Source organism: Rhinolophus hipposideros (genome assembly GCF_964194185.1).
Source record: "Rhinolophus hipposideros genome assembly, chromosome: 15".
NCBI classification, from domain to species: Eukaryota; Metazoa; Chordata; class Mammalia; order Chiroptera; family Rhinolophidae; genus Rhinolophus; species Rhinolophus hipposideros.
In genome coordinates, this window is record NC_138061.1 from 31,831,555 (window position 1) to 31,841,556 (window position 10,002).

Genomic DNA, 10,002 nt, shown 5'->3' on the forward strand with positions numbered 1-10,002 from the left:
AACGCAGGTGAGAAAAACACCAAGATGTTTTTAAATGCTAAGAACACTGCATATTCTGGGGGTTAGGAGAAGAAGAAGCCATTACGGGCTGGAGAAATTTGAGGAGGTTCCAAAGAACCCAGGTGTGGGAACAGAGTCCCAGAGAGCAGGTTCCACGCTCTCGGCGTCATGTGGAAAGGTGCTGGCTTGGTTATTAGATGGCCATCAGCTGTAATCAGATGGCCATCCATTCTGGCTGGGTGGCCATCAGCTGTTACCCCTTAGCCATTAGCCACTAATATAACTGCTGGGGCTACACTGAGCAGGGGTGGGGGATGGGGGATTAGGGGTGGGGTGTGAGGTTAGGGGCGGGGGCGGGGGTGGGGGGCGGGCAGGCGGGCAGAGAAGCGGACAGTGTATTGCAGATAGCAAATGGGGTTGGTAGGCAGAGAAGTGGATGGCAGATTGTGCATAGTCTGGAGCCTGCTTTCTGTGTCTCCAACCCAGCCGCCAGCGAGACTTTAGTGGTATGAACCCCCCATCCATGGCTCCGTGGGTGTTCCTTTTTGGCCTCACCATATCCTGCGTTCTTATGCTGGGAGTGGGACCAGAGACCCCGCATGACACCAGGTATGGGATTGAATGGGTTGGAATCAGCCTCTACTCTTTTCAGGGGAAGAAGCTGGGAATAAGGGAAACGAATGTGGCACAGCAGCTTTATGTGGCTGCCTGAGGTTCTGGAAGATACCTAAGGTTAATGCAGAACAAAACACAGATTGACACCGATAAATGTTCTGGTGAGGGGACTCATAAGGGTGTCTGGGACTTTTGCGGCTGCACTTGACTTCTCTAAATTGAAAACAAATTTTTAGGGCATTTTTAGGGTGCTATACTTCAATATTAACCTCTCAACTCTGAAAAGGGATCATCCGTAAGTTTTCCTTTTTAAAATTTATTTAAATATAGTTGGTTATACAATCTTACATTGATTATATTAGTTCCAGGTATAGAATACAGTGATTTGACATTTTCATACCCGACAATGAGATCACCCCACTAATTCTAGTAATCATCTGTCATCGTGTAAACTTACTACAATATTATTGATTATATTCCCCTTCCCCTTTCCACCCATCCCCACACCCTTTCCCTTCTGGTAACCATCCCTTTGGTCTCTGTTTCTATGAATTTTGTTTTGTTTAGTTTTTAGATTCCACATATAAGTGAAAACATATGGTACTTGTCTACACTTAGGTTGCTTCCATATCTTGGCTATTACAAATAATGCTGCAATTAACATAGGGGTGCAGATATGTTTTTGAATTAGTATTTTTGTGGGTGTTTTTGATTTTTTGTGTTTTGGATAAATACCCAGAAGTGGAATTGCTGGGTTGGATGGTATATCTATTTTTAGGTTTTTGCGGATTCTCCATACTGTTTTCCATAGGGGCTGCGCCAGTTTGCAGTCCCACCAACAGTGCTTAAGGGCTCCCTTTTCTCCATATTCTCTCCAACACGTGGTATTTGTTGACTCTTTGATAACAGCCATTCTGACTGGTGTGCGGTGGTATCTCACTGTGGTTTAGACTTGCACTTCCCTGATGATTAGTGAATTTTCTTAAAGAGTCTAGAGCTTCGGATAAGTTTTTTCCTTTTTTCATTTTTTTATTGACATGTTATGCGGCACTGCCATCTGCTGGAATTAGGGAGTCTACCTCCCCAAAGTGCGTGATGCCTCCAATTGCAGTTCAACTGGACAAGGCCAGACTTCGAACAAATATTATTGTTCTCTGCTCTTCTTGTCCCCAGTCCTGCTCATTACCCATTCCACATTTATCCTCTTGCAAGTACAAATAGAGGGATAAGGATGCTGTGTGGTGTTTTTCAGCATTTTGATTGTTCAGGTCATTTCTCTATGTGAAATATCAAAGTTAACATGATAATGATTTTGGTTGACTTGACTATGGATAACCATTGGTGAAATTTAATGTAAAAAAATTTTTTTTTTGAGTCTTCTGCATTCCTTAGGAATTCAGATTGCTATCCTGGATCCCATTCTTTTTTTTCTCCCTCTTTCTTCTGCCTCCCCCACGCACCCACCCCAGTTCAAGCCGTTGTTTCTCAGTCTAGTTGTGTAGGACACAGCTCCCTGGCCCATGCTGGTATTATGAGCCTTGCGCTCCCCCCACCTGAGGCAATTGGTCGCCAGTTGTGGGTTGCTAGTCGTCGGTTGGCCACTCACAGCAGCTCACTGCAGCTCTTGCCAGCTGCCAGCCACTCACGCTGGCTGCCAGCCACTCATGGCAGCGCATGGTAGCCCACGGCAGCTCATACAAGCACTCAGTAGCCCACTGCAGTAGCTCACAGCCCACTGCAGCAGCCCACGGTAGCTCACGTCAACCTCCAGCTGCTCACGGTAGCACAGCTCCCGGGAGACCTGTTGTTCACAATCTTAGTTGTAGAGGGCGCAGCTCACTGGCCCATGTGGGAATCAAACAGGCGACCTCGGCATTAGGAGCACAGCGCCCAACCACCTGAGCCACCAAGCCGGCCCCTGGGTCCCATTCTTGGTCCCCTACCAATGTGTTAATTGATTTGATATGAGCCAATAAAGGATTGAGTTAAAGTGTAACACACAGAATCTCAAACACATATCAAAATTCAAATTTTGAGAAATGTGGGAACCAAATGACATAGGGGAGTATATTTTGTGTCAATTTGGAAGCATAAAACATCATGTTATTATACTGTACACAGATTATGACTGATTAAGTGATTGAATTTACTTTAAAATGTGTTATTCATGTGAAGTTGTAAGGAATTCTATTTATTTATGACAAGAATTCCTTTAAAAGGAAAGTATATCGTGTTAAAATGAAAGACCCTTTTGTTGAACTAAATAGCTTCATGAAATTGGTTATGCATAGGTGGGTCTGTGGCTAAATATGAGGAGAAGAGGTAGAGAGAATTAAATTACTGTTTAAGGAAAATGGAAGAATTGGTTCTCATTTCAGAGGGAGAAGTGTATACATAGGGAAAGAGGTAAGGCTTAGAATCATGGAAAGAGGCAGGGACATCAAAGGATATTTGAGGGTCTTTTTTCTTTCTCCATTCCTCTTTCCTTTTTTCCCCCTTCTTTCTCTCTCCCCCATTTTCTCCTATTCTCTCTCAAAACAATCAAACAAACAAAAAAACCCAGGGATTATCTGATATTAAGTTTTAAGCTGTAGAGTCTTCTTTCCTGAAATCTTCTCAGTAAAGGGTTTTTATACACAAATTCTAAGTGATTTTTATTTTGGGGGTTTTGTTTTTGTTGTTGTTTGTTTTGGTGAGATCGAAGCGTCAAGTTGCTGGAGTTCATGTGGTGTGGAAAAGGGGAAGCTTGTGAAGAGAGGTGAAGCTACTTTTCAACTAATTCATATTCAGTGGAATTAGGGGCTCAGAGGCACTTTCCAAAGTCCCTGACTTGGAGGTTCTAGGAAAACCCAGGGGAGGTAAAGTAGGTGACCGAGCCTACTGCTGGCAGTTACATGTGGTAAGCCTTCTTCTTCCTCACCTTGTGTTGCTCTCCACACTGGGGGAAGATTCTGATTCTGGTTGGTATGTGCATAGGAGATGTATCCTTCCTCTTAAGGACAAAGAACCGGGTGTCCGGGCTTCTAATTGTTTACTGGTTCTTTGGCCTTCCAAAATAGGTTTGAGGAATGTGTTCCAAATCTCTGATTTCTCACATCTGACTCTTGAGACAAGCCCCTCTCTTAGACTGAGTCCCTTGATTTCTTAGGCCATTCTCTCCAGGGGTTTCAGAGCAGCTTTAATCCCAGCATCAAGGGGCAGCTGATGTGGAGAACTAGTTCTCTTTCACAGTTTCTTCCCGTGAGTTTTGGGACTCTGTGTAAAACAGTGTTGGGTGCCCTACGATTGCAGGATGTCTCAGTTCAGTATGATCCTTTGTAGCATTCCCCTACAGTCTCTATAAAGATTGGTCTTATCTTTCTATAGCCTTCATTCCAAATTTTATACTATTTAGAAAATACTGAGGAGTGACATCAGAAACATGGCGGTGTGAGGGTGCTCCATGAAATCTCCCCTGGAAGTTACAACAAATTGAACAGCTATAATTCAACATAGGATACCCTACACAACACATAAACACATCTGAGATCTGTGCATCGAAACATATAAAGGTGGGCAAATCAGGTGAGCAAGGGAGGAGGGAAGGGAGAAGTGTAGAGACACGGGCCATGGAGCCACAGGACTCAGCAGCCCCAAGAGAGGAAAGGATTCAGGCTGTCGGTGCACTCCCTGTGGCCGACAATCCTGCCTGAGAGATCCGCATATTATACCCTAGTGATCAGGGCAGAAACCTCAGGGCAAAGACCAAATATAGAGGGTGAGAACTGCAGGTTAGGCCTTCACTGCCAGGCAGAAAACAAAGACATGTAGCCTGGCCACCTCCCAAACTCTCAGAGCTTGCCTCCCCTCACCCTCCCAGTGTTAGAAGTGGGCTCCAAATGAAACTATAGCAGTGTCAGATTAACAAACAGTGTCTACAGCCCTGAGAATTGGAGAGACATTCTTGGAGCAGCAGATACAGTGTGGCTAATTCTGGTGACAGGGAAGGAGCTGTATGGGCGAGACAGCTGTGGGCTAGAAGTCCCTATTGCTCGGAGCCACAAACACACCTGCCACCTCTCCCAGGACACCCTGCTCCCACTTTTCTGGGCTGATCCCTGCAGGGACAACCAGGGCTGCTGATCAGGCTGCAGGGGCAGCACTGGGGTTTCAGAGTCTCAGAACCCCATCATTCACCACATTCTCCCATGAGGGCAGTGCTCTGAGACCAAGGCAACCTGAATACAGATGAAAAACCCACCTTCCATGAAACCTCCCATTGTGCAAGAAACCAGAATAATGCAAGAGAAAATAAAATGTTCCACGAGCACCTACTGGAAAGCAAAAGAAAGACCTCTTCTTATCAACCTGCTGCAGAATTCACTCCTGTAGATGCCCAGGAAGAGAAATAATAATTCATTAATTGCTATGAATAACCAAGGTAACAAGGCAGCTCGGAAAGAAAATGAAAAATCTCCAGAAAATGAAACTAAAAGACATGGCAATATGTAATTTAAATGATTGAGAATTCAAGATTGTAGTTCTGAAAAAACTTAATGAGATGCAAGAAAACTGAGGCAGTTTAATGGACTCAGAAATAAAATCAATGAACAAAATGAATATTTTACCAAAGAGATTGAAATTTTAAATAAGAACCAAATAGAAATTCTGGAGATGAAAAACTCAATAAAAGAAGTGAAGAATGAAATAGCCAGCTTAGGAAATAGTCATGGAGGAAAAAATTAGTGATATTGAAGAGAGAAATCTGGAAATGACATGGAAGAAGAAACCTGAGAGGTAAAAGAAATGAAAGAACTCTATAAGAACTTTCTGACTCCATCAGAAAGAGCAATATAAGAATAATGGGTATACCAGAAGGAGAAGAAAGAGGGAAGGGAACAGAGTCTATTCAGTCAACAAGAACTGTCCAAACCTATGGAAAGAACTGGATCCTTGAATCCAAGAAGCAAACAGAACACCTAATTACCTCAATCCCAACAGGCCTTCTCCAAGGCACATTGTATCGATACTGTCAAAAATTAATGACAAAGAAAGAATTCTCAAGGCAGCCAGGAAAAAGAAGACAGTAACCTATAAAGGAAAGCCCATTAGATTATCATCAGATTTTTCAGCAGAAACTCTACAAGCCAGTAGGGAGAGGAATCAAATATTCAAACTATTGAAAGAAATTACCAGACAAGAATGAGGATAGCAAAGTTATCCTTTAGATGTGAAGAAGGAATAAAGACCTTCCCAGACGTACAGAAGCTGAGGGAATTTTCTAACACATGACGTGCATTACAGGAAATACTGAAGTTGACTATTTGACCTGAAACCAAAAAAAAACACGAAAGAATATAAAACCATGAGCAAGATTACTAACAGACAGACAAAAGCAGGAAATGGAAACCCCCACACAAAATAAGGCACTATACACTTATACATAACATAAAGGGTAAAGAAAAGAAACACATTTAAAAAAAAAGTAAGATCTGAAACCATAAAATATCTAGAAGAAAATATAGGAAGAAACTTCATGGACATTACCCGGAGTAAGATTTTCACTGATATATCCCCTCGCGCGAGCGAAGTAAGAGAAAAAATAAACATGTGGGATTACATCAAACTAAAAAGTTTTTTCACAGCAAAGGAAACCATCAATAAAACAAAAAGGGATCCTACTCTATGGGAAAAGATATTTGCCAATGATATATCTGATAAGGGATTAATATCACAAATCTATAAAAAACTTACTCAACTCAACTCCAAAAAAACAAACAACCCAATTAAAAAATGGGCAGAGGATTTGGGGAGACATTTCTCTAAAAAGGACATACAGAAGGCAAGAAGACATATGAAGAAATGCTCAACCTCACTAACCATCAGAGAAAGGCAAATAAAAACCACAATGAGATACCACCTCACTCCAGTCAAAATGGCTATTATCAATAAATCAACAAACAACAAATGCTGGCGCGGATGTGGAGAAAAGGGAACGCTAGTGCACTGTTGGTGGGACTGCAGATTAGTGCAGCCACTATGGAAAACAGTATGGAGGTATCTCAGGAATCTGAAAATGGAACTACCCTATGATCCAGTAATTCCACTCCTAGGCATCTACCCGGAGAAATCCAAAACTCCAATTCAAAAATCTGTATGCACTCCTATGTTTATTGCAGCACTTTACACAATAGCCAAGATATGGAAACAACCAAAATGCCCATCGGTAGATGACTGGATTAAGAAGCTGTGGTACATTTATACAATGGAGTATTACGCAGCCATAAAGAAGAAAGAAATCTTATCATTTGCAGCAACATGGATGGATCTAGAGAACATTATGTTAAGTGAAATAAGTCAGAAAGAGAAAGACAAGTACCATATGATCTCACTTATATATGGAATCTAAAGAAAAGACTATGTGAATGAACTAATCAGAGTCAGTTTTGGGGACGCAGAGAAAAAACCGAGAGTGGTTAGATGGGTGTGTGGGAGGGGGTTGGGGATAAGGGGAAAGGTGAAGGGATTTGGAAGCAGCTGGTAACCACAAGATGGCTTCAGGGTTTTTCTTTTGAAAATTAATTTGGGGAAGGTATTCTATAATGTTGTAAAGACTTTGTTGGGTATCCGATGGACATGCGTCCTATTTGGGAGACCACCTCAGGGATACTGTGGATACCTGATCATGGCATTGTACATCAGAAGCTAAACATTAATGAATGCCAACTATAATTTTATATATATAATGTGATGGTTCAGTGTGAGGTCGGAGGGATAGTGGATGGGGGGAGGGGGGTTCACAGTATGAGGGATATAAATGATGAACGTCTAAGTATTACCTTGTTTTGTACACCTGAAACTAATAAATAAATTAATTAATAAAAAAAAATAAATAAATAAAAAAAAGCGGTAAGGGGGAGGAGAGAGGTAGAAGAGTTGGAAAAGGGGATCAAATATATGGTGATAAAAGGAGAATGGGTGGTGAACACACAATGCAATATATAAATGATGTATTATAAAAGTGTACACTTGAAACCCTGTATTTTACTAATGTCACCTAAATAAATGTAATAAAAAATACTATATAGTGGTTAAGTGCTAGATTTTAGCACCAGACCCCAGGGTTTAAGTCATTTTTCCACCTCATAGTAGCAATGTGTCTTAATCTCTCTAAATTCCATTTTACTCATGTAAAGGAAATACTAAAAATGCTTATCTATAGGGATTTTTGAGGATTTTATAAGTTTGATACATGTAATGCACTTAGTACAGTACCCGGTACACTATGTAAGAGCTACCATTATTCATGTGTCACAGGTCTAGAGAAGTGGCTGAACTAGCATTTTCTTAGGGCTTTGCTTCAATCTGGTGGTGAGTTAGGGATATGTATAGAGGGAACCTGCTATAAGCTCACTTCCCAACTCTTAGGTGTTCATCTCCTTTCTTTATCCTTACCCTCTTTTCGCCTCTGATGTAGGAATGGAAGCTTAGAGGATTGGCTTTTTCTGAAGGATAGGAAAGGTCAATGTGTTCAGTGTCTTCGATGTTCAACCCAAGCAAGTGACATCAAGCCATGTTTGTCCTGCAGAGTTTATCTGTGAGGCACCTGTGTGCTCCCATGAGGTATGGCTTTCCCCAAACTTACACATCTCACCTTCATTATTGTGTTTACTCTGCCTATGTGCCGTCATGAAAGAGAGATAGAGGACCCCTCTAGGTAGGTTCAGAGCAGACATGGGAATATATACGTGGCATTTCTGTGCATGTTTCTAGTAATTAGATGCTGTTTTTTAAATTCACTTAAAGTGAAGTACAACAAAATGCTTAATGAATACATTTATCTCTGAAACTGCCAGAGAAGGTGGGCGTTTTCTTTGGGGTGGGAGATGAGGTGCACATGGGTGGCTTGATTACATGAAAAGAGGAAGCTAAGAGGAAACCACCTCTCTATGAACCAGGGAACCTTGGCTAAGAAGAGAAGGAGAGGAATGAGAAACTGTGGTCCTGGAAGAGAAGTAGGGGAGAGGAGAAGAGGGAGTGTTACAGCAGAAAGTTAAGTGATAAAAGGCTGTGGCCATTAAATATAAAATATAGTAGGTCTGTTTTGTGGGGAGGGAGGAAGAAACGTCAGGTTTGGGGGAGGAGGCAATCTGAACCGGCAATGGTGTACTTATAATACTATTTCTTGATTTACTTAATGTAGACTTGATTTTCTGCTAAGTGAGGATTAATTACTGAATTTAAAGAAACCCTATTCCAATTCCTGCCATTTTTTAAACTATTATGGTTCATTTCTTATCACTTATTTACAATAACACTCAAAACTTTATTTCATCAAGTATTAACTATTATCTATTAACTTCTTTTTGTAAGATGAGGTGTTTTTTGGGGGGGTCTTTACCCTTCCCTTAACTTCTTTCCCCCTTCTCTTTTCCAAATCAAACATTAAATATTACAAGGTTGAAAAGATTTATGTTGTTATTTAACCATAATTACTGAGCCAAAATTGGAAAAACAATAAGTAGCATTTATAGTATGTAAAGGTGACTTACCCTACAGCCAATTAATCATCTAATTACATTTATTTCACCAGGTGAGTTAATTTGACCTCCAAAACAGATACCAAGGCAGGATTTAATACAAGAAATTTATTAGGGCCACACCCATGAGAGAAAATGGAAGGGAGCAGGGAGAGGCTGGGGGGCCACTGGACTGTGACGCAGACCTGACTCCAAGTCCAAGGAGAGAGAGAAGGAAGAAAAGTTGGGTTGGAAGCATCTTAGACTACAGTATAGTTTTAAGGAAAATTTGGAAGGCTGGTGGGGAATCCTTGAGCCCAAGTCACCTGTCAGGAGTTCTGCCTTTTCTAGGTCAGGGCCTGAGTTAATATCCCTGCCATGCTGGGAAGCATGGCCTCAGTTCAAATGCAATGATGGGTGCCAGTGTTGTGAAATCTTAAGTCACATCACCAATCCGGGACCCAACCTTTTTATTAGTAAAGATGGTGGGAGCAGGCGTTTTCTCAGGGTCTTCCTGGTTCTCAAGTTCTGTGGTTTTATGCAGTTTTTCTTGAAATAATTTGTATGGGCTCAATCTTGAAAGGAATAGTGACTGCCTATACTGTCTTTGAAACTCTGGTGGATAGCACGTGACTAGTTCTGTACCCAGAGAACACAGAAAATGTGTTTAAAAGTTCCATTACTCTGAAGCAGTTTTCCTGCCAGCTGATTCACCTGTGGAAAGGGTTTTCCTCAGCTTTTGTGGGGCTGGTGACATAGCTTTACAGAACAAAATAGTTTCCAAGAGCACCTTGAAGATTTGGGAAAGAGGCACTTCTCTCTTCCCAAAGGGTCAGATGACCCTGAAGGGAAATTACAACCACTTCCCTGGGCCTATTTTTGGTTTGTC